The 24,261-nt window shown below is 38.3% G+C and overlaps 1 long non-coding RNA gene across 1 annotated transcript; it reads right to left on the bottom strand.

Moving 5' to 3' along the window:
- Positions 1-5,415: 5,415 nt before the first annotated feature.
- On the bottom strand, positions 5,416-19,359 carry LOC143849705 (uncharacterized). The gene is made up of 4 exons (XR_013235788.1): positions 19,123-19,359; positions 18,588-18,723; positions 17,223-18,488; positions 5,416-5,724 (listed from the first exon to the last, which is right to left on the bottom strand). It is a non-coding gene; the product is annotated as an uncharacterized LOC143849705 (long non-coding RNA).
- Between the last annotated feature and the right edge of the window lie 4,902 nt (positions 19,360-24,261).

Here is a 24,261-nt window from a genome sequence, read left to right as displayed (position 1 = left end):
AATATATTAGTTTTTTAATGGTGTACCCGATTTTGGCTGAAATTTCAGTTTTGGTGAAGGCCGGAACGCATCCCGAAACTGAAATTTAAAACCATGATCAGATGAAAGCCTTTTGAAATTAAAAAAAAAGAAGAGAAAAACAATCATATCCTATTACTTGATGGATCCATTGTTAGCCATCACAAATCTGGCCGTATTACCCTTTGCCCTACTCTCATTTCACCACAAATCTGGCCATATTGCCCTTGGCCCTACTCTAAACGGATGATTTTAGACCTTTGATTAAGGACCACAGAGAGACGTTTTCTTAAATTTTCATGTGCCTCGATCTTGCGAATGAGATCTCAGTTTATCACTGGAACTACACCCATACCGTCACCTGACGGATTTGATCAACTGTCTCTATCACCACGCACACCATATGCTATGTGGTCATTTAGTTGTGAATCTGTGATCATTTTCATTCATCAATACATGATCGTCTTTGCTAATTGATCTCTGCATCAATATACAAGCAAATTGCAGGTCCTATTTCCCAACATGGTTCATGAAAAATATGCAAGCTCTTATGATTAGATTGTCATCAGTTTACTATCCAAATGATTTAAGGTGCGATCTTAATGATCAAATTGTACATGACTGCATTATAGGACACATAATCGTGACTGTTGATTTGATAGATTTGCAAGAGGAAAATTGCAAGATTCTAGTCCAACTTACTCATAAATGGACAATGAGAAAAATCAATGGTCTAGCTACTGTCGGTGGGGTCCAAGAGGGCTTACTAATCAGGGTTCTTGGATTTTACAATTGTGATGGGACCAGTTGCAATTTTGCTAGCCTTATGATTGCTTGTCAGTTCAACGGATTTGACAATCTACACATGACAACGATGGTAGGGGCGCAACTCTGGTCGGGTTGAGGCAGACCGAACCTGACCCGAGAAACCATTTTTCTAACCCGAACCCGATCTGACCCGATTTCCAACCAGATGAGCTTCACCCCGACCCGACCCAAGGAACCCTTTCCCGACTTGAGTTCGACCGGCCGACCCAACCTGAGTTTCTAAGCTTAAAAAAAACCATAAAAAATGTCGGGCTTTACTCAGGCAGGTTGCAAAACCTTCAACCAGAACCCAACACAAACCCAAAAAATCAGATCCATAGGATCATCCTAACCTTTCGAACTGTGGAGGCAAAAATTGGACTAATTTGTGAAGGTTTAAAGACATCCATTTTACCTCCACAAATCGTATGGTTGGGATGATCCTATGGATCTGATTTTTTGTAGACACCCTATCTATGTGAGGGCCTTTAAAATGGATGGCTTGGATCACCCAAACAATGTGGGCCCCCACTGTATTTTAAGCTAGTGTGTAGAGAACTCTCTACACATATGTGTAGGAACCGTTCTCTCATATATATATATATATATATATATATATATATATATATATATATATATATATGTGTGTGTGTGTGTGTGTGGGGGGGGGGGGAACGTTTTCTGAGCGATACCTCAGATAAGTTATTTGACCAAGAGCTCAAAAAATCATGTGGGCCCACATTGTTTGGATGATCTAAAGCATTCATTTGATAGGCCCTTACATAGATAGGGTGTGCCCAAAAAATCAGCTCCATAGGATCATCCTAACCCTTAGATTTTTGGAGGTTAAAAATGGACAGATTTGTGGGGGTTTATACCCATCCACTTTAACCTCCACAAATCGAAAGGTTAGGATAATCCTGTGGACCAGATTTTTTGTACACACTCTATCTATCTTTGGACTATGCAAATGAATGCTTTGGATCATCCAAACAATGTGGGCCCATATGTTTTTTTGAGCACTTGCTCAGATAACTTATCTGAGGTATCGTGCATAAAACATTTCCCATATATATATATATATATATGAGGAAAAGGAGTGTGCGGTCGAGCGCACCTAAGCTTAGGTGTGGTCGAGGGCCCAAACACATGGGTCCCACATTTTTTGTGCTGATCAAAACCATTCATTTGCAAGGCCCCATCATCGATAGGGTGTGTACAAAAAATCAGGAACATTGGATCATCCTAACCCCTCTAAAAGTGGGGGGCAAAAATGAGCAGATTTGTGGCAAACGGTGTCTATCCATTTTGACATCCACAAATGGATGGGTTAGGATGATCCTATGGAGCTGATTTTTTGTACATACCCCATCTATGTAAGGGCCTTTCAAATGAATGCTTTGGATCATCCTAACAAAGTGGGCCCACATGAGTTTGGGGCCCTCGATCGCACCTAAGCTTGGTGCGGTCGACCGCACAATCTTATATATATGAGAAAAGTGAAGCTACTCGGTCGTGTAGCCAAGTTAGCAACACCACAAACGCCTTTTCCCTGTCACTTAACGCTTAAGTAGTGTGGGCCGTCCGATCAAACCCATCTCAGCCATTCATTTTACAAAAGTGAAGCGTTAGAAAAAACCTATCTTCTCCAGCGACAGAAAGAGCAAGGGGTTTGGGCATCTCCATCTCTCTCGCATCTCCATCTCACACGAACCAGGAAGAAGGGGTTTGGGCATCTCCATCTCTCTCGAATCTCCATCGCATCCCCATTCGAAACCCTATCGTTTCTCCATCCCAAACCAACGAAAGAGGAAAACGAAGAAAACCTCCAACGAAAGGGAGGAAACCCTATCGTTTACAGAACCAGGAAGAAGGTACGGTCCTCACTTTTCTACCTTTTTAAAGCTTTCTCCTTGTTCTCTCAAACAAAACCCCCTCTCTCGTTGGTTCTTTCTGTTTTGTTCTTGAGCTCCCTCTCATGAACAGATTTGGGGTTTTTTTTTCTTCTTAGGGTTTTGTTTCAATAAATGTATTATTGTACATCTCTGAAGCATTTTTTTCCCAATTTTTTTTTTGCTTCTTCTCTATAGCAAATTTTATGATGGATTATACACTTCTTATAATAATCGATGAAACCTAACCCTCTATGACATTAAATTTAAGCTTTCGTGGTTTGTTTACTTACGAAATCTGAGAGTGATACCCTAAATCTGGGAGTTTCTTGGTTGCATTTCGAAACCCTAAACCTGTTATTGAAAAAAAAATTGTGTGTGAACCTGTTGTTGGTAAAACAATTGGTGTGATACTCTAAAGCTGAGGGTTTCAATAATCTTTTTGTTTAGTTGGTGTCAAAAAATTTCTTTAGTTATTGATAAATAAAACTCTTTAAAAGAGTTTAAAATAATTCTTTTAGGCTCTGTTTGGTTGCATATAAATGTGGAAGTCTCGTGAGACTTGAGTAGCATATGAACTTCCACACACCGTTTGGATGGGTTTTTTTGGGTTAAAAGTCTCTTTGACCACTGGGGTTGTTACGTGCTTGTCGGTCCACATGGCTTTCTCCTCAACGCCGAATGGTATACCCCAAAATTGGTGTTTTTTTGTGGAAATGGAATGGGAGCGACATTTGAAATGACTCAAGATTCCCATTCAACTGCCCGAGGCATTGGAGAGGATGTTTCAGGGTAGAAAAAACAGTAAATGTGAAAAAAAAAAACAACCATGGCCACAACCACCATCGTCTCTCGCGAGAGCTCCTCCCCCTTCCCCTCACCAGCGAAGCCGACGAGCAGAAAGAGGAAGGCCAGCCCGGTAAGTTTGGTTTTTCGGTTTTAAGAGAATGGTTGTTATTCTGTTTATGTGGACTTTATAGATGCAGTAGTGTTGTTTTCCGTACTGTTGTTGTCGAGCCTTTCTCAGTTATGTAGTTATTTTTAATTGTATTTCTACAAGTTAATGGCGAAAAACAAGTTCTATGTGGTTTTTAAGGGAAGGCAGGTAGGTGTATATGACAGTTGGCAACACTGTCATGTTCAAATTAATGGGTTTAGTGGAGCGTGCTTTCATTCCTATACGAGTAGGGAGGAGGCAGCAGCTGACCTTAATGCGTTTTTCCATGGCATTAGTGGGCCTAGCAAAGATAGGAAAGAAGAGACCAACATTCCTGGGGATTCCCAAGCCTCAACAAGTTCTGTTGTGACCAATTCCTCTTCCACTTAGGTTTAACTGCGATGTTTGTTACTATGCTTTCCAATTACCGCAGTTTACAGAAGGATCGGTTGCAGTGGAGGAACATCGCCTTTGAAGGACTGCTTTGTTCTTGCATCAGCTGGGTGTAGCATGTTTATTTCTCTGATCTTAGGGATTGTATTGGCTTGGTTTATGTACATTTAAACTTTATGATCGTAGCCACGGATCTTATTTTGCATCGTGGGTTGTAATGGATGAATGTAATCAAACTCTTGAGGAGTATAAGTGCATCTGAATGAACTAGATCAAATAGGTCAGCTGATCCTTCATCTGAATAAGAGCAATCACAGGGTCTGATATTTAGGCCATGTTTAGCAACCATGAAACAATATTCCAAGGATACTGTGGGCCTGTTGTGAGAAATTTTGGGAGAGGGAGAGAGACTTCAGAGGGACTAGTGAATGGAGCATGAAGAGCTCCAAAAACCTGAAAAACAACACTTCATCTTTAAATTGGTATTTTTCCAGTAGTTTTTATGGAAATGGGCCTTAGTGGACTTAATGATCTCATTAATGTTCATTTGGAAGAGAAATTATAGGGAAATGTTATCAGCACTACTGTATTTTGATGAGGGCACTCCTCAATTATTTTAAGTACGGTATGGCCCGCACCATAGGATGATCCAAACCGTCCATTAGATGGGCCACAGACTAAATAGGTCATGCCCCAAAAATCATTTCCATAGGTTGATCCTAACCCTCTGATCTGAATGTTAGAGGGTTGATCCTAACCCTCTATAGATCGGAGTGTTAGTATCAAGCTATGGAAATAATTTTTGGGGCACGACCTATTTAGGCTATGGCCCGTCTAATGGACGGTTTGGATCATCCTATGGTGCGGGCTATACCGTACTTTGAATAAAGTGAGGAGTGCCCTCATCAAAATACAGTAGTGCTGATAACATTTCCCAAATTATATCGAGCATGCTCTGGTAAAAGAGTACCGCCCTTGATATTTGATCCAACAGCAGCCCCTTAAAAGGATGAAAAAGAGGGCTGCTGTTGGATCAAATATCAAGGGGGTTGCCCAATTCAAGGGTATGGTAGCTTTGCAATTTACCCCAACCCAGAAGCATTACATAGTATGTATCAACAGAAGCATTCCATGAAAAATGACGGATTTAATACAGTTGGGATCCTAGACCTTGGATCTTCACACCCAATTGAACACTTCAGCTTTGGGAGTGCGAATGGGTTCACACAATGTAATTCTACTGAACCATGTAATTAAACACTTTCATGTAATTGAACAATTTAGCTTTGAGAGTGTGAATGGGTTCACACAATACAGTTGGGATCTTTGCAAGCTGAACCATGTAATTGAACAGTGTCATTAGATAACACCAAAAATCTGTATCAACAGAGGCATTCATAATTTCTGTATCAACAGAAGCATTACATAATTGATGTATCAACAGAAGCACTACTACTAGAAGCATTACATAGTTGTTGTATCAACAAAACAATTTAATTGTTCAATCAACAGAACCATTTAGTTGAACACTTCAAACAATGTAATTCTACTACCAGAAGCATTACAGAAAGCCCATTTCATAAAATCTCAACAGAACCATAATAGCACAACAACTATAACAGCTGATAATTCCAGACAGCTGAACTGATTGAACGACCTCCGCTTTTACACCATCACCTGCATGAGATAAAAGTGTGATTAAGAATAATGAATATATCAAAATAAGAAATTAAAACAAAAATACCAAGTTCTACTTGAACATCTGATACAATCCTATCCTTCAATTTTTTTAAATACTATCAGTTATCAAAATAAGAAATGAAGAAGTTATATTATTACAAGGAAATTGAATGATTGATTAAGAAGCATTCTCCTCCCCTTCCTCATGCTCCTCCTCTCCCTTTCCCTGTTTGCAAGTGTGGACCCCGATCCGAGAGAGGCGGCGGGGGACGTGTCCCCACGCGCGAACAGTCTCAGGATCATCCACGTGAATGGAGAGCTCTACCAAGGAACTCTCGAAAGAAGAATGCCTCTCACAGCATGAGTGGCGATATAAGGTGAGATACCTCTCGATTCGGGGACTAGCCCAGATTCGAGGCGTACCTTAAACAAAGAAGAGTCGCCATCCAAGGAAGTAGGCCAAGGATCCCATACTATGCTCTGTTGCAACAGATAACCAGAGATTATAAAAAGAGGGTTCGTGCCTGGTTACGAATTTGGAAGGTCTAAAGAGCACCTCATCCGCCCAAGTGCAAGCACCTGGTCTCTTATGCCATTTACTTAATAAATATGAAGAGTTTTGGGCGAAAGTCATATGAAATGGGAACGAATATCTCCGAGAAGACATTTGTCTAATCATGCATGTCTCGGAAATGAATAATAAGCACACATAATAGAAATGAAAGAAGTGTCGCCTAATAATAGTTAGGTTATGAGTGTCATACCTAATTGGTTTCTGAGTTCTGGTGTGCAAACACATGCATGCTACAGCTAAAGGTATAGGATCTGTACATAAAAGTAAGAAAACACAGCAAAACACACACTTCAATTCTATACATGACTGGACAAAATGAGTCCTAACTCTAATGCGACCTGACTCGGACCAAGATGGCCGTCCATCCCAGCTGCTCTACGTATCCCGGCCTCGGGAAGAATCGGAGTCAACGTAGTTCGATGCTCTATTCTAAACTACTATGCCTAACCATCTAGAACTGCTATCCTAGACTCGATTCCACTAGACTCGACTGATTTTTAAAGCTTTTTTGTACAATTGCTTAAATTCATGTGAGTTGTAATTTTTAGGACTCTCTATATGTCTTAACTAATGCAAGTTGATTAGCCTTAAGCTAATGCAGGTAGGCCCTACATCCTATGTGTATCTAGGCTGTGCAACCTAATGAAAACCATGGGATGACTATATGCTTCCTAGTCTAGCCATCGGTTCGACTAAGTGTCTAACCGATCAACTTGAGGCCTCCTAACTCTAAGGACACTCACGTGACGGGACACACCATATCAACAAATTAAGACAGACTCCTAACTCTATAACAGCCAAATAGCTGGGACATACTCCTAACTCTGGCGGAAGATCTTTTTGAAAAGATTTTGAAGAATTTTTGGAAGATTTGAAAGGTTTGAAATGTTTATTTTTAAAGGTTTGGCTGGACCTAGGATATGGATCCCAAGCTGCACTACGTACCCTGTGGATAGGGATCAAGCCAACGTAGTTCGGAAACGATTTTCCTAACTACTCCTAAATGACTCAAGATTTTTGAGATTTTTGGATTTTCAGATGTTTTTGATGTTTTTTACTCAAGAGGACAAAATCCTATCATCATAAGGGGAGGGCAGGCTCCCGATATCCCGCAAAGGTTGGACAGCATCCTATGCTTTGCGGGGGGAAAAGACAGAAACACGACTCTACAAGGGTTGGACAGTATCCTATACCTTGCAAGAGCGGATAGAAGAACATGATCTGATGAAAGGTTGGATAAAATCCTAACCCCTATGATGATAGAATTTGATTCCTGAACAAGATGACTGACTCTCTAGACTAAGGACAGATTCCTATGCTAGTGGACTATCAAACCAAAATAAAGCTCACCAGTAATAAGGAAAAAAGAGACCATGTGCATATTTGGCAAAGGAAAAACACCCAGCCGGGCCGGACAGCTGCCTAGCCCTAGGGTGCAACAAATGTGCAACCCAATACCCATAAGGGTAGGGGTATGCTGCCAAGCCGAGTAAGGTGTTCTCCCAAAACCAAACGACGCACAAAGAGGAGGTTTAGCAAGAGAATGAGACTGGGTAAGTCTCTTAGACACAGAGGTAGGATAGAGAAAAATGCTAGCAAGACTGGGCAAGTCTCCTAAGCATAAGGATGGGCTCCAAGTAACCTTATCATTGCCTAAACAATGATAAGAAAATGAGATAACTGACAGACCAAGTTGGTCTTCGACTAGAATAGGGTTTAAGACCTGTGAGACTAGAGGTAGTCTCCTAGGGGTTGACTCAGGTTGATTCATTAATGAGACAATGCCTGTCTCCAAAGATTTGGATCTAAAAGACTAGGCAAGTCTTTTGAGAAAATGGAATGCTATTTGGACTGTGCAAGTCCCCCTAGAGATGGGCTTGAAATGACAATGGAAAGAAACCTGAAAGACTTAAACAGTCTCATAAAATGAAGAAAAGATTAGAAGGGAAAACATTACTAGGACTATGCAAGTCCTCTAAAATAATGGGCTCGGGATGACTCCTTCATAGCCCTTACAATGAGAGGGGATTCTAGTATCTAAAGAAAATTAACAGAAATCTATAAGACTGTGTTAGTCTATCAAAGAGAGAAGAAAAGGCTACCAGATAATCGTAAATTCCATTCTATTCTTATAAAAATAAATCAAGTGCTAAGCAAAGAAGAATTTTCAATAAAAAAAATCTATAGCAATCATAAAATGATAAACAACATTAATTAGTTTAGACCAGCCGCTGGATAGCCTAATAAAGTAAAAGAAAACAATATCAAACACTTCTATGCCCAACCACAAACACCACCCCAATATGGGGATGAAATCAGATGATGCTAAAGTAATCATCTGATATCATATACACATGATAATATTTCTATATCCCGCCTTGAAATCAGACAGTACTCATGTCGATAATATCGAATAGAGTAGTCATCTGATCTCCTTCTTCCTATTAAACAATTTATTTAAATAAAAAGGAATGAGTATAATAAGCTTTGAGATAATCTCACCTGAACAATCCATTTATTACCGTCTTCGAACCCTAACTCAAAGCTTAGTATGAAACAGAAGTATTAAATTTATAAATACTGGACTATAGGCTTAATTTTGGAAATCCTTATCGAAATCTTCTCAAATTTTAGTTCAAAGTACTCTTTATTCAGTTTTTTTATATATTTATCAAGACAAAGAAAAATGATTTTCTCTGCATAAGACATAGCTTGTCTCCCTAAACAGGGACTCTAGAGAACTCTTTCATTGCCCATGCAATGAAAAAAGGAACCAAAGGTCTAAAAGACTAGGCAAGTCTTCTAAAGAAAAGAGATAAAAGAGGGTGTTAGTGAGACTGGGCAAGTCTCCTAAAAGAGAAACGGGATTCCAAGTATCCTTATCATTGCCTCTGCAATGATGAAAGGATTAGGACAACTACCATACCAAGTTGGTCTTCAAAAAAAGGAGTTTCTAATAATGAGGCTAAGCAAGCCTCCTACGCGCGACTCAATAATTAGACAAAGCCTGTCTCTTAAGGATTTGAATTTCATGCTGAGACATAGCTTGTCTCCCTAAAAAGGCTCTAGATGACTCTTTCATTGCCCTTGCAATGAAAGGACAAATTCTAAAGGTTTCTAAAGACTATGTAAGTCTATAGAGAGAGAAGAAGAAAGAAGGGGGTACTACCACGACCAGGTAAATCCCTCTAAAGATGGGCTTAGGCTAGCGCCTTCATCGCCCCTACGATGACCAAGGGCTACTGATGTTTATAGATACCTAAAAGGCTTGTAAGTCTATAGAGAGAGAAGAAGAAAGAAGGGGGTACTACCACGACCAGGTAAATCCCTCTAAAGATGGGCTTAGGCTAGCGCCTTCATCGCCCCTACGATGACCAAGGGCTACTGATGTTTATAGATACCTAAAAGGCTAAGAGATCCCTACTTTAAGAAGGGGAAGGAAAAGGGAATGAGGTACTACTATGACCTAGTGAATTCCTCTAAAGATGAGCTTAGGCTAACGCCTTCATCACCCTGACTAACCTAAACTAAATAATAGCTATTAAACCCCCCATAACTATTACTACGTATGAAAAATCATGAAAATTCTTTCAATTCAAATGAATATACGAAGATAAATTGGAGTAGTATGAAACTGTAACAAACTGAACAAAGACCATCAAAGTAATTGGAAAAACAAATAATACCAATGATCTCACTAGAAGTTATATTGGACATTGGAGTAGCAGATATACAAAGTGATATCAATACCTCAACTTCCAAATGATCCAAAAGAATAACAACTAACAGAACTTGCAGATTTCATGGGATAAACAAAACCATTTCCAACTATCAGTTCAGCAAACATAAATGAGCTTCCAAAGCTCTCAAATCAACACAATGTAAATGAACTACATATATCCAACAAGCACTTCCACCTATCTGATCAAAAAATCTATCAAACAAACAGTATTATCTCTAGCTAAATTACACACAAACATGTAAGCGTTACAAACAATTTAAATTAATCTGTGTCATAATGAGATAACTTTCAACCATGTAAACATCTTAAAACAAATTGTGTCTCAACATTCACGACATCACCATACACCTGACATCACCATACACCTTCCAAATCTCACCCAACGATTCAATTAAAACTGGAATACTCATCTGATCAAAACAGGGTTGTGCAAATAACCAAATTTACTGAGGTTAATACAACAGGTTAGTTCAAAAAAAAATGATATTGTTACCTCTTAGAACTGCCCCAACTCAACCTGTCTTATTTTTATTCAAAGAATTATCAAGTGCTCTTTACCATTCCTAAAAAGGATTCTCACAAAATACATTTGGAATTGGTAGAAAATATCACCCACTTACAAACAAATATTGAAAGAAAACAGAGTGGAGCTGCATATTTGTCAACATATGGGTGAACTGACATCACTTCCTTCTAAAGGTAAGATAAGCTAAAATTGGGTAAGGGATAAGACATGGTTGAATTGATCTCATTATGAACTCTCTTCCAAATTATAGCAACAAATCGATTAATCATAGACTCGACAATATCATAGTAAATTAAATTCTCAGTCAAACCTTGAGTTGCAGAGAAGTAATGAGAAGATCATTTCTATTTTCCACAAGCAGAGATCGCAAATGCGCCACACACTTGAAAGAAAATAAAAGAAGAGGGAAACAATTACCTGAGTGATGGTCGAAACGAAGAAAATAATTCCCAGATTTGTTAAGGATCCTTCGAAGTTGCAAAGAATCAAATCAAGCTTGAACAGATCTCTGTGCTCTTCAAAATCTCGTTAATTCCAGAGGATTAGCCGGCTTCATGATCGGGAAATGTGAAAATTTCCACCGGATGTGATGGATCTTGAAGGTGAAAGTGTTAGGGTTTGAAATGTGGAAAAACAAAATTTCAGAACTTCTAAGACAGATCTAAAAAAGATCTCAACCGGAGCTCCGGTGAGCTCGCCGGAGAAGGGGATCGGTGAATGAAGAAAATGGGGTAGGGATTTGGGGAAAAATATATCTCTCTTTCTTGCTCGCTCTCTGCAAAAGCTCTGACCAGCTTTTAATGGAAGCTTGGTAAAAGACGGCTGACCGGAGGGAAAATACTGGCCGGAATCCGATCATAGGTGCGATCGGAGAAGATAAAGTAAGGTAAGATCTCCTCTCTCTCTCTCAGATGCTTGTCTCCTCCCTTCTTCTTCTTCTATTTTCAAACTAGTAATGAAGATCCTTGCTACCGGAGCTATGGAACCAGAGCTAGGTCTGAATCCGACCAGATCTGCTCGGAGAAGAAGGCGGAATCTATGGCGGATCGTAGGATTCCGGGCCGGAATTTATAGAATTTGCCGGAATTTGGATCCAAACTTCGAGAAAAAAAAAAACTTGCAAGAACAGATCTAGCAAATAGAGAAAAGGAGGAGGAAATTCACAAAAGCAATGGAGATGGCGACGGCTTCAATAGAAGGGGGTTTAACAAATCTCGTGGAAGATAGATCCGTCGGAATCTGGCCCGATTCCGGTCGAATCTCCCCGGAGAAGATGATTTGGGGTTGGGGTTTCGGGAATCCCTTCTCTCTCTTGGTCTCCTCTATTTCTCTGTTACGAAAAAAAATAAAAACCCCCCTTCTGATTTTTCTTTGATTGATTTTTTTTATACATATATTCTGGCTGTTGATATTGGCACTACTGATTAATATCTGCACAAATGTGAGATTCTGACAGGCTATTTCACCCCCCTATTGCTTGATAACTGCACCAACTTGCTCTGTATTTTAGTGTAATTTCTTGGCGAAAATTTCTGAAATTTTGCAGGGAGATTTCTGAGATTCTAAGGTTTTCAAAAATGTGGTCATGAACACTTAGAGACTTAGGTTGACTTGGACTTCCCTCAAATACATGGAAATTTAGGGTCAAGCTTAGATAAGACTGCACTTCTTATTTCGCTCATTTTAATTGGTAATTTTGCTCAGATTCTGACAAAATTTTCCAGGGATCTAGTTGGGACCTTGACCTAGCTAAGGGTGAAGTTTGGGACCCTAATTCATTCATTTGATGGGGGTTTTGCACAAAATTGGATGGTTTAGGGCACGGTCAAAATGGGGTGTCTACAGCAAGTAGTCATATAATGCCCTTTTCCTCCACATTTACCACACGTTCGTTACATCGGCATCTCTTTAGACTTCTCAACACCAGATTTAAACCGTGTGGCAGTCTTAGACCGACCCTTGGTTCTGACAACCATGGGGTCGCGAATAGATATCACAGTTGATTCGCTCACAAAATTCGACTGTACTTGGCTACTAGTGTTTGGCAAAACAATTGGGTTGTCTCTCTCATCCTCTTCACCTTCTTCACCTTCTTCACCTTCCGCACACCATAAATCTAAACTTTCATCCACCTTCTTGCTAAGGCTCTTATTTTTCTGAAGTTTATCTAGCACTCTGTGAAACTACGCTACTCGGTACCATCTCTGAAGAGGACTTCCTTCATCATCATCATCACCTCCTTGGCATGTAGCCACCCCACCACCCAAACGATGTCTTGCTCTAACTGTCCATCTATGTAAGATGTATCGCTCGGGAATGCTAAGTAAACGTTTCTCTCTCATAATGCGTAGGATGTGTTTGCATAAAATGCCTTCGGTCTCAAACATCGCACACTGACTTGTAGCCTTCACACCTTCAGATTCAGATTCCTCATAGACAACCTTGCACCATTTCCACCTATTCTCATCGCTCAATCCTGCAAGAAACTCTGAAATGGTGCCATTCTTACCCAACTCTTCATCCCAAGAGTCGGTGCTATCTTTAAATTGTGCTTGGAATATGTTAAATATTGTACTCGTATAAACTTTTGCCGCCTGTGATTCCAGAGTGCTCCTTGTTTTCAATATAGCACTTGAAGTTTTAGACTTGAAATCTGCTTCAGATTCCTTATCACGCCGATCCTTAAGTGCGTTATCGTATTGTTCCACGAACTCTTGTAATGTAGTGTTCTGGTTCACAAAACCATCAAAGAAAGCATTCATGCTTTCGCTACGTGAACTCGAAGTCATGCCGGCAGTGAAGGTATCTCTAAAATAAGCTGGCACCCAGTGTCTCCGTAGCTCCCACATTTTTCCTAGCCAACTTTTTCCATCAACATGATGTTTCTCCACTAACTTCTCCCATTTTGTCAAACAATCTTCTATCTGTCTCCTGTAAAACCAATGATTGTACTCCTTAAAGAATTCATTAGTGGAATCTCGCATGGCACGAACATGCTCGATTAGGTGCTTATTAATATGCCAAGAGCAAAACTAATGCCGGGTGTTTGGGAAAACGGTTGTAATTGCGTTTCTCATCGCAACATCCATATCGGTAATAATACAACCTGGAGCTTTTCCAAACATGCAATCCAACCATTGCTTAATAGCCAAGTGAATGTCTTCTCTTTCTCATAGGCTAGAAGAGCACAAGCGAATAAGGTAGACTGCCTGTGGTGGTTAATACCAGTGAATGGTGCAAATGGCATCCTATACCTATTCGTCTTGTATGTGACATCAAATACTATCACATCACAGAATTTTAAGTAAGCTTCCCTTGCCCGTGAGTCAGCCCAAAACATCGATCTTAAGTTTCCATCAACATCCAACTCCATTTTAAAGAAGAAGTTTGGATCTTCTGATTGTTTCTGGTGGAATTTTATGGCTATTTCGACTGCTTCTCTTCCCATATTGTTAGCCCTCTGTGCTCTCAAATGGGTGACCACCTGATTTGTTGTGAGAGCACTACCTGATCCATCACATGTAACGTTAATTGCCTTTTTAATTTGACTAGGCCCCAGTCCAATCTTATCGAGATCGGTTATCAAATTTTTACATGTGGCATTCTTATGAAATTTGTTGTGCGAATGATGCAAACGTCTCCTCGGTGGAGAGGTAAGTTCGTGAGTATGATCTTCTACAAAATCGCTAACTTCCCACTTCCCATTTTTCAGTTTGATTTCCATCTTTGCTTTACAATCTTCTCTTACAATGAGACGCCTTTTAACTTCCCTACCCTCCTTTCTCTTATCTTTATCATATCTCTTTCCCTCTTTATCACACACAAATCTTCTCCATATCATTTCTCCTGTTTTCTTCGACTTGATGATTCTACATTTTCGTATTCCAAAGCCGGTAGACAACCCATACGAATTGTAAAAATCGTATGCAGCGTCCTCACTATCAAACTGCTGTTTGTCCACCTGTTTATGAGGTACATTGCTCCCGCCCTCAATCGGAATTTCCTCCTCAACACAAACCACAACACCCTCATTGGGATTTTCCACATCCTCCTCAACACCAACCAAAGAACAATCATTATGATTTTCATCCTCCTCAACAGAAACCAAACCACCCCCAACCTCATCATTTAATAAGCCACCGGGTTGCGACAAAGAATCATCCATAAGTAATTTGTTGGCGTCAACCTCAACAATAGATAACCCCCAAACATTCGACAACGAATCATCAATTACGCTGAAAGTCCAAACAATAATAGTTCAGCAACATTAATTCAAACTAATAAGATAATTTTTCCATCTTTTTATCACCAAACATACATAGAGAGATATTTAAGATGAAATTTTCAGGAAAACCGCAAGAGTAACCACAATAACATGATGCACAAGATCATGATGCACAAGATGCATGCACTATAATTGTAAACCAAATTAAATTTGTGGATCTAGAGCTTTGGAAAATCAAATTATGATGTAGATCTAGAGCATGCACTGTAAAAAGGGCATTTCATCCATCCAAGGCCAAAAGTGAAATACAAGAAAAAAACAGTAACTTACAAGAAAAGACTTCATTTACACATCCACAGAGTGTAAATGCTTCAGAGGTGAAAAATGCTTAAGGGATGAAAAATGCTTTAGAGAATGTTAATGCTTCAGACATGGAAAACTCTTCAAAGACTTCAATTGGTTGTACAAATTGCTTGTAAAAAAGACTTCATTTACACAATGAGATAAAAAAAAGCTACAGAGATGAAAAATTGCTTGGCAAATAGACTTCATAGATGAAAAAGGCTTCAAAGATCGTCAGATACACAGAGAGTAAATTAGATTCAGAGACACATGATTATGAGATACACATCTGGAAGGCCCTCCCAAAAATATAGAGTAAATTACAGCCCTCCAAAAATCGTAGCGTAAAAATTATAAATGCTTCAGAAAACTTGAAAATATTAGATTCAGAGAGTAAAAATTTCAGCTTACGATTAGGGTTTCATGAAACCTAAGAACCTGAGAAAGACGTGAGAGATTTCGTCTTTCACCCAAACCCTGAGAACCAACGACAGAGATTCCGCCGAAACCCTTAGAACCAACGAGAGAGGGGGTTTTGTTTGAGAGAATAAGGAGAAAGCTTTAAAAAGGTAGAAAAGTGAGGACCGTACCTTCTTCCTGGTTCTGCAAACGATAGGGTTTCCTCCTCTTTCGTTGGAGGTTTTCTTCGTTTTCCTCTTTCATTGGTTTGGGATGGAGAAACGATAGGGTTTCGAGTGGGGATGTGATGGAGATGCGAGAGAGATGGAGATGCCCAAACCCCTTCTTCCTGGTTCGTGTGAGATGGAGATACGAGAGAGATGGAGATGCCCAAACCCCTTGCTCTTTCTGTCGCTCGCTGGAGAAGATAGGTTTTTTCTAACGCTTCACTTTTGTAAAATGAATGGCTGAGATGGGTTTGATCGGACGGCCCACACTACTTAAGCGTTAAGTGACAGGGAAAAGACGTTGTGGTGTAGCTAACTTGGCTACACGACCGAGTAGCTTCACTTTTCTCTCTCTCTCTCTCTCTCTCTCTCTCTCTCTCTATATATATATATATATATATATATATATATATATATATATGAGAAATGTGTTGGTGCGCTTGAGTGCACCAATCACATGGGTCCCACAATTTCTGTGAGGATCAAACCATTCATTTGCAAGGCCCTATCATAGATAGGGTGTGTACCAAAAATCAGCTCCATTGAATCATCATAACCCCTCCAAAAGTGGAGGGCAAAAATGGGCAGATTTGTGGTCTGCCCATTTTGACCTCCACAATTGGATGGGTTAGGATGATCCTATGGAGCTGATTTTTTGTACACACCCTATCTATGTAAGGGCCTTTCAAATGAATGCTTTGGATCATCCTAACAATGTGGGCCACATGGGTTTGAGAGCTCAAGCGCACCATAAGGATGGTGCGCTCAAGCTCACAATCCTTTTCCTATATATATACATACATACATACATATATATATATATATATATATATATATATGTATGTATGTATGTATGTATATATATAGGAAAATATATGTATGGTTATTATATAGTTATTATAAAATATCATAAATATATATATAAGCTTATCTAAGGCCCACATATATATATATATATATATATATATATATACTAGTAAAAAACCCCGCGATGCACGGGAATGGAGGAAAAATTAATAAGTAATAACATTGCATATTGAATTTGAGACATCATAAAATAGAGAAATAAAACAAATTTTGTAGTCTGCAAGTGTGATAATAAACGAAGCTTGCTAACTACGTATTACCTAATAAATTATAAACGCAACAGTAAAGCAATATTTGTGGATAGTTAAGAGTAAGAATTAGAGACATTCTCATTTGAATAATAACCAATGGCCAATACATAGACTACAATACTTACCCAAAATGGGCATAGAATAACAAATTATTAGCCCAGCCTAGAGAAGTACCTTTGAAACTAAAACAGACTGTGTCGAGCAGGGTGTAAGAAAAAACAGAGGAATTGAGATATATTTGAATAGTGTTTTAAGTAGCAAACACACCTTTCACAAATTCCATGGTAATATGAAATGGGAAATGATTACACTACCCAAATGTAGAGCAGAAATTAAAATTACCTTGTGTACTGAACAACTTTGCTCTATCACAATCATTAGCAAGAGGGGTTGAAAGATCGAGGTAGTTCATCCATTCTCAGAAAGATACCTACAAAAATACTTTACCCAAATCAAAAGGTGAATGAATGAAATAAAATTACATAAACAGAGGAGAGAGAGAGAGAGAGTTATAAACGATATTATCGTGACCAATCCATTACAGGAGCGCATCGTATAAATATGCTGAATGTAACAACTCCTGATCTTAAGGAAAAACAACAGTTATAATATTTTACTGAAGAAAGAGTAGGAATTGTCAATGACAGTAAGATATTAATTCAGTTCTTAAGAAGCTGGTACCTGCATTTAAAAAAATATATATGTAAGGAAAACCAAAGTAGTGATGTTTCTTAATTTTTTTTAGATGTGGTTAGGGCATGCAAGAAGCATCAATTAATAAGCAGCCTTCTTAAGCCAACAAATTAGACATTGGCAGGCATGTCTACCCACCATAAAACATCATATTTATTTACCTAAACTTTGGGCACCCATTTTATAGTTCTAAAAGATCGAAGAACAAAAGATTAGGAACAGCCAGTGTAATTTTCAATGTCATGTTTGTAGTTTGTTGATAGAGTCAAAATGGGGGAAAATGCAATAAATAGTGTGATTGAACCCCTTGAAAAGGATGTACCAAAATCGAGATTCCAAATAAATTTCATAATAATACTCAAAAGGAGGGATCAACCCAGACGCCTAAAGTGTAGAAGTAATTGCACCAAACAATCCAAATAGAAATTACCAACCCAACAAAAAAAATCAAATAAAAACAGATGACAATTTCTTACTTGTTTGTGATGCTTGAAGACAAAAATTACCAATCCATGCTTCCAGAAAATGTAATCAAAATAACACCCAGCTACCAAAAGCTTAATCATCCCAAAAACTAAACTAAACAATTAATAGTAAAACCACATAAAAAAATAAACAAAGCAAATTAAAAAGTATCAATTAATAAGAAGCCTTTTTAAGTAATCAATACTGGTCTTTGTTGTGTGGTCAATCCTAATCAGTTGCATGTCAAATCTATGGAGGTTAAAATGAAATATCAATACCTGAAAAAGATCAGAAAGGAAAAAGGGAAAATTCAATTCCACAAAGATAAATAGAAATATAAATAAAAGATAAAAGGGTATAGAGAAGAGCATTTATCTATTTTTTCTTGGTTAGATGGGCTAGAGCAATAAAAACAGAGTATCTCGCTCAGCCTGGTTATCTCCATGAAACCTGCAGCCACCAAGAAATGTTCTAACCCAGAGTGAAGCCGAAGCTAGTATTCTATGAGCAGGGAGTAAAATCAAACAATTTAAAAAAACGATGAATTACCTCGATTCCCCAGAATCACAGAGATGCACAAAATGGTTCGTCCCTATCAACCAGAAAACAATAAGAGCAGAAACCCCTAGACCGAAAACCCAACCTAAAACCAAGAGCAGAAGCCGAAGTCTTTAAGCCCTAGCAACTGGAAAAAGAAAAACCCAAGCCCTAAAATGAGAAGATAGTAATGGAAGGGAAAATTTTTGAAAAGGGAAAAAATTAGAGAAAACCCTCTATCGAAAAAACACAAACCCATTTTGATGGGAAAATAACAGAGTCAGACACCAAAAAATAACAGAAGGCAGAAACAACAACAAAAATGTAGAGAGCATGGATTAAAAAAATGCATGAAGGTAAGAGTAAAATTAGGTAGCCAGGAACGACGAAAATAACAGAGTCAGACACCCAAAAAATTTAATAACTCTGTTAGGAAAGTTTTTGAGGGGAAAATCAAGAAATTAAGAAGGCAGAATACTTAAAACAAAAATGTAGAGAGGATGGATTAAAAAGAAGTATAAAATTAGAAAGCAAGAAGCATACAAACCCTTTTTCTCTCTTTCTACAGAATCGTGAGGAAGACGAAGATATCTGTAGGTGGGACATGTATATCTCATAGCATTCTCATAGCATTTTGGACGTGTATATCTCTTCTGCTGATATGTGTAGCATTTTGGACGTGTATATCTCTTCTGCTGATATCTGTAGCATTTTGGACGTGTATATCTCATACGTGTAGTAGGTGGGAATATCTTCCTTTTGTCTTCTGCTGAATATCTGTGGTAGGTGGAAATCAACATGGAGGTGTGTATATCTCATACGTGTAGTAGGTGGGAATATCTGTAGCATTTTGGACGTGTATATCTCATTTCCTTTTGTCTTCTGCTGAATATCTGTGGTAGGTGGAAATTAAAATGGACGTGTATTTCTCATTTCCTTTTGTCTTCTGCTGAATATTTGTGGTAGGTGGGAATATCTGTAGTAGGTGGGAAAAAGGTGGGAAAAAGGAAGATAAACTATAAAGGGCCTTATGGTCACCATTTTACCCTTGACTGTAGAGATATTAGATGAGATGAACTATAATATTAAAGGGCCTTATGGTAAATAAATGAAACATGGACGTGTAAATCTCACAGAATTTTGGAAATATTCAAAAAATTCTCTAATTTCTCTTCTGCTATAATATATATGAGAAAAGTATAGCTACACATACGTGTAGCTAACTTAGCTACACCCACGGCTTAAAATACAGTGGGACCCACATTGTTTGGGTGATGCAAACTATTCATTTGATGGGCCTTCACATAGATAGGGTGTGCCCAAAAAATCAGCTCCATAGGATCATCCCAACCCTACGATTTGTGGAGGCAAAAATGGACGTGTAAAAACCTTCACAAATCTGTCTATTTTTGCCTCCGTAGTTTGAAGGGTTGAGATCATCCAATGGAGCTGATTTTTTGGGCACACCCTATCAATGTGAGGTCCTATCAAATGAATGGTTTGGATCACCCAAATAATGTGGGCCCACTGTATTTTAAGCCGTCGGTGTAGCTAAGTTAGCTACACGTATGTGTAGCTTCACTTAACTCTCTCTCTCTCTCTCTCTCTCTCTCTCTCTCTCTCTCTCTCTCTCTCTCTCTATATATATATATATATATATATATATATATATATATATATGAGAAAACGGTTTCTACACACGTGTAGATAAGTTAGCTTAAAATACAGTGGAGGGCATATTGTTTGGGTGATCCAAACCATTCATTTGATTGGCCCTCACATAGATAGGGTGTCCATAAAAAATCAGCTCCATAGGATCATCCCAACCATATTTTTTGTGAAGGTAAAATGGATGTGTATAAACCTTCACAAATCTGTCCATTTTTTGCCTCCACAGTTCGAAGGGTTAGGATGATCCTATGGAGCCGATTTTTCGTGGACACCCTATCTATATGAGGACCAATCAAATGAATGGTTTGGATCACCCAAACAATGTGGGCCTCCTCTGTATTTTAAGCTAGTGTGTAGATAACTTATCTACACATGTGTGTAGAAACCGTTCTCTCATATATATATATATATATATATATATATATATATATATATATATATAGTTACGTAACATTCCACTTTTCACAGGTCGCCCCTTCCGTGACTCGAACACGGGACGTGGTGGTTGCTCTGATACCAAATGTTAAGTACCTTACCGATACGCCAAAAGCTCCAGAGCTGGTGGAATGCGTTACGCAAGGCCCTTTAAACATGTCCCATACCAGGTTGGGTCCCACCCAGTCCCATACCTAGGCGGGCCCCCACTTAGGACCGTAACGCCTTATCAATAAATTACCTCTTTGTGGGGCTGGATGTTTTTCTTTTTATTCTTTGATTGATGGTTTTTTTGGGGTTTTAAATGTTTTTTATTCTTTATGGCCAGGTTATAAGGGAATCAATTCAATTGAAGTGATAAGATTGAATGCGGAAGGAGTGGAGGAGGTGGTATTTGATGAGGCAGTGGATACGTCTGGGAGAATTGGATGTTTTCGTTAATTGCTTTACCTATGGAGGCGCATCAAATAATTCAGTTCTGTAATAATATTCGAAACGTTCTGTTGAGCAATTTTTTACTGTTATATTGGCTCTGTATTTTAATCTATGCTTCATTAAAATCTTGAATTCTGATTTACTATCATTAATTTTTTAAATACATTTAACAAATCTATAGATTCAGCTTTTACTTCCAATTTTATGGATATTCTTACCTAAATATCCATTTTATGTTGTATGTCTCATGTATTTCTCTATGGTCTGATGATGATTTCATCAAATATTGTGGTAAGCTTTATTTATTTATTTGAAATTTCCAAGTTATTGAATATGAGATTTTATTTTCTCTATTTTTCATTATGAGTCTGCTTCCCTATTTTTTCTGAAATGCTGGATTTTTTAAATCTTTTTTATGAACTTCTTCATTTTTCAAAAAAAAAAAGAAAAAAAAAACCTTTTAAAACATAGGCCATCTCATTTTGTTGTGGTCTCTTTATGAGTCCTTAATTTTAAGAGACCAAGAGTCTTTATTTTAATAGTCCAATAAGAGTTGTTAGGATTTGAGCTGGAGTATCTTTCGGTATCTTTAGTTGATATCATTAGGATTCTGATAAATGTTGTGCTTGAGCTCTATCAGATTTTCTTATTTTCGATAAGAGGTTTTGATGTGAAAGTGCTTCCTACATGTAAGACAAATCTACATTCCCAAGGCCGCTTGGTTCTTGATTTGTTTCTTCCCAAGTTTCCTTAATCTTATTTGCTGATTCAATAGTGGGGTTTGTACTTTGGAAATCACTAAATAAGAATATTATCTATGAATTTTTTCGTCTGCAATTTTAAGAAAAATTTCTTCAATTATCTTTTATCAAAATTTTCTTTGTTTTTCTGAGAAAAGGGGGGCGAATGCGTACTGCAGGGCGTGAAAATATCTTCGCCCATTATATAGTGTAAGTGCTTATAGTCCGGTACTTTTCTATAAGTATTGTATGGCCTGCACCATAGGATGATCCATACCGTCCAGTTGATGGGCCACAATGTAAAGAGATTGTGGCCAAAAAATTATTTCCAAAGGATGATCATAGCCCTTCGATATATAGTGGAAATATATATTTATGTTATGACCCATCAAATGGATGGTTTGGATCATCCTATGGTACAGTACTTTTAGAAAAATACGTGACTATAAAGGCTTTCACCATATAAAATCTCAACATGAACATCTATATCGGGTTTTATGAGTCGTGTTTTATGTTGATTTGGTCAACAAGAAACCAAATTTTGCTGTCTCTCTCTTTTTCTCTATCTCTCGAATTATATATTTGAAGGGTGCTTTAAAACAGTTTTAAAACGTCTTTTTTCCTTCCCCTTGCGATAGGGTCTGCAAGTGGCAGGCATCATTATTAGTTGATATCACTATGAAAGTTACTAAATCCATATAATGAAGACTAAACCTCATCCATTGTCCTCTCATTAAGGGTATTGGCAATGACTTTGAAAAGTTAAACCTCTAGACTTCTGACCAAAACTGCTCTCTTAAAGCATATGATCCAAAATACCCCTCTTCTAACCATAAATTCAACCTTCTCTCTCCACATCAGCCCTTTATTTCTCTCTTTTTCTTGCACACGCAATCCTATCTACACCACTCTCCTCTCTCTACATATTTTGACGAGGGAATATCACACATAAAAATTGGTTTTTTCATTCAATATGTAGTTTTTTTTTCGCTTTTTGGCACAAAAAGAGTACCCAAAGGGATTGAGTCTCTAGCTCAATGGCCAAGGCTTTGTTCTTCGACCTGGAGGTCGTAGGTTCAATCCCAGCTTACCTATCAAAAAAGAAAGAAAAGAAAAGAGTATCCAAATGAAATAACAAAATTATTTTGACCTTTATTGGATGATCCTAGTTTGTTTGATCATTTATATGGGTCATCTCATGATGATCTGCAAGATCAACGGTAGGGCTGCAACTCGGGTTGGGTTTTGGAGAACCCAACCCTACCCGAGAAATATCTAGGGTCTGGTCGGGTTTGGTTTTTTTTCGGAAAACCCACGATTCTCAAACCCGGCCCTACCCATGATAAATCTCAGGTTGGGTCGGGTTTTTTCACGTTGACGCAATTTTTTAAGGAAAATTCTTATTTGGCAAGGCAACTCAACTCATAGAAGCAGAAATTACACTCACATTACACTTGAATCAAACAATGATGTAATTACACTCACATTACACTTGAATCAAACACTGCTATAATCAAACAATGTTGTAATTACAATCAAACAATGCTGAATCAAACACTTGAATCAAGTCAACTCATAGAAGCAGAAATTACACTCACATACAATAACAGTGGGTGCGTGGGTTTTCACTTTTAACTTTTAACTAACAATAGAAAAAAATGTACATACTATAGCTTATGTAACTCGGGTCGGGCCCCTTCAAACCCAGCTCGACCCGAGATTCATGCGGGCTTTTGAATGCTCAACCCGGCTCGACCCGAAACCCATGAAGCCTGAACCCAACCCAGGCTATTTTCGGGTCCGGTCGATGCGGGTCAGGTAAAACCCGGCTCGAGTTGCAGCCCTAATCAACGGCCTCCATTACTCCTTCAAGCTTCCACTATGGGACCCACAAAGTGATTGTTAAGTTTGACCCGGATAATATTATTTTAAAAAAACGAGGGTTCTAAATGGTTGGTAGGAATGTAGGATACGTGGGAGTTGGGTGTCATTTATCTCTACTGGTTGCTACGAAATGTCGTGTATCTGATGAACGAAAATGTATAAAATAAAAGGAGTGGGCATTATTAAAAGAACGGGGGTTGAAAACGTGATGGCCATTTTATCTTCATGGCTTAAGAAATAAAAATGCCAAAGTTTCTCAATTGCAAGCACAAAAAGATACCGCAGGGTGATCAATTACAATTAGCATATAACTTTTACTATGAAGCTACTGATATTGGCACTACCATGTTTTGATAACCGCACAAACTCTGCTTGCCTTTTAAAAAAAACTGGCTGTGAAAGGTTATTACAGTTCCCAAAAAGCCTTCTAGGCAAATTCAAAAAGAAAAGACAAGTTGAGTATGTGCAATTAATAAAACATGGTAGTGCCAATATCAGTAAGCCTTATGTGCATATTTAGT

Source organism: Tasmannia lanceolata, unplaced genomic scaffold (genome assembly GCF_043159265.1).
Source record: "Tasmannia lanceolata isolate RefF3 unplaced genomic scaffold, GAP_Taslan_0.1 ptg000003l, whole genome shotgun sequence".
Lineage (NCBI taxonomy): Eukaryota > Viridiplantae > Streptophyta > Magnoliopsida > Canellales > Winteraceae > Tasmannia > Tasmannia lanceolata.
Note: the sequence above shows the minus strand (reverse complement) of the source record. Positions and strands in the feature narration are given on the sequence as shown.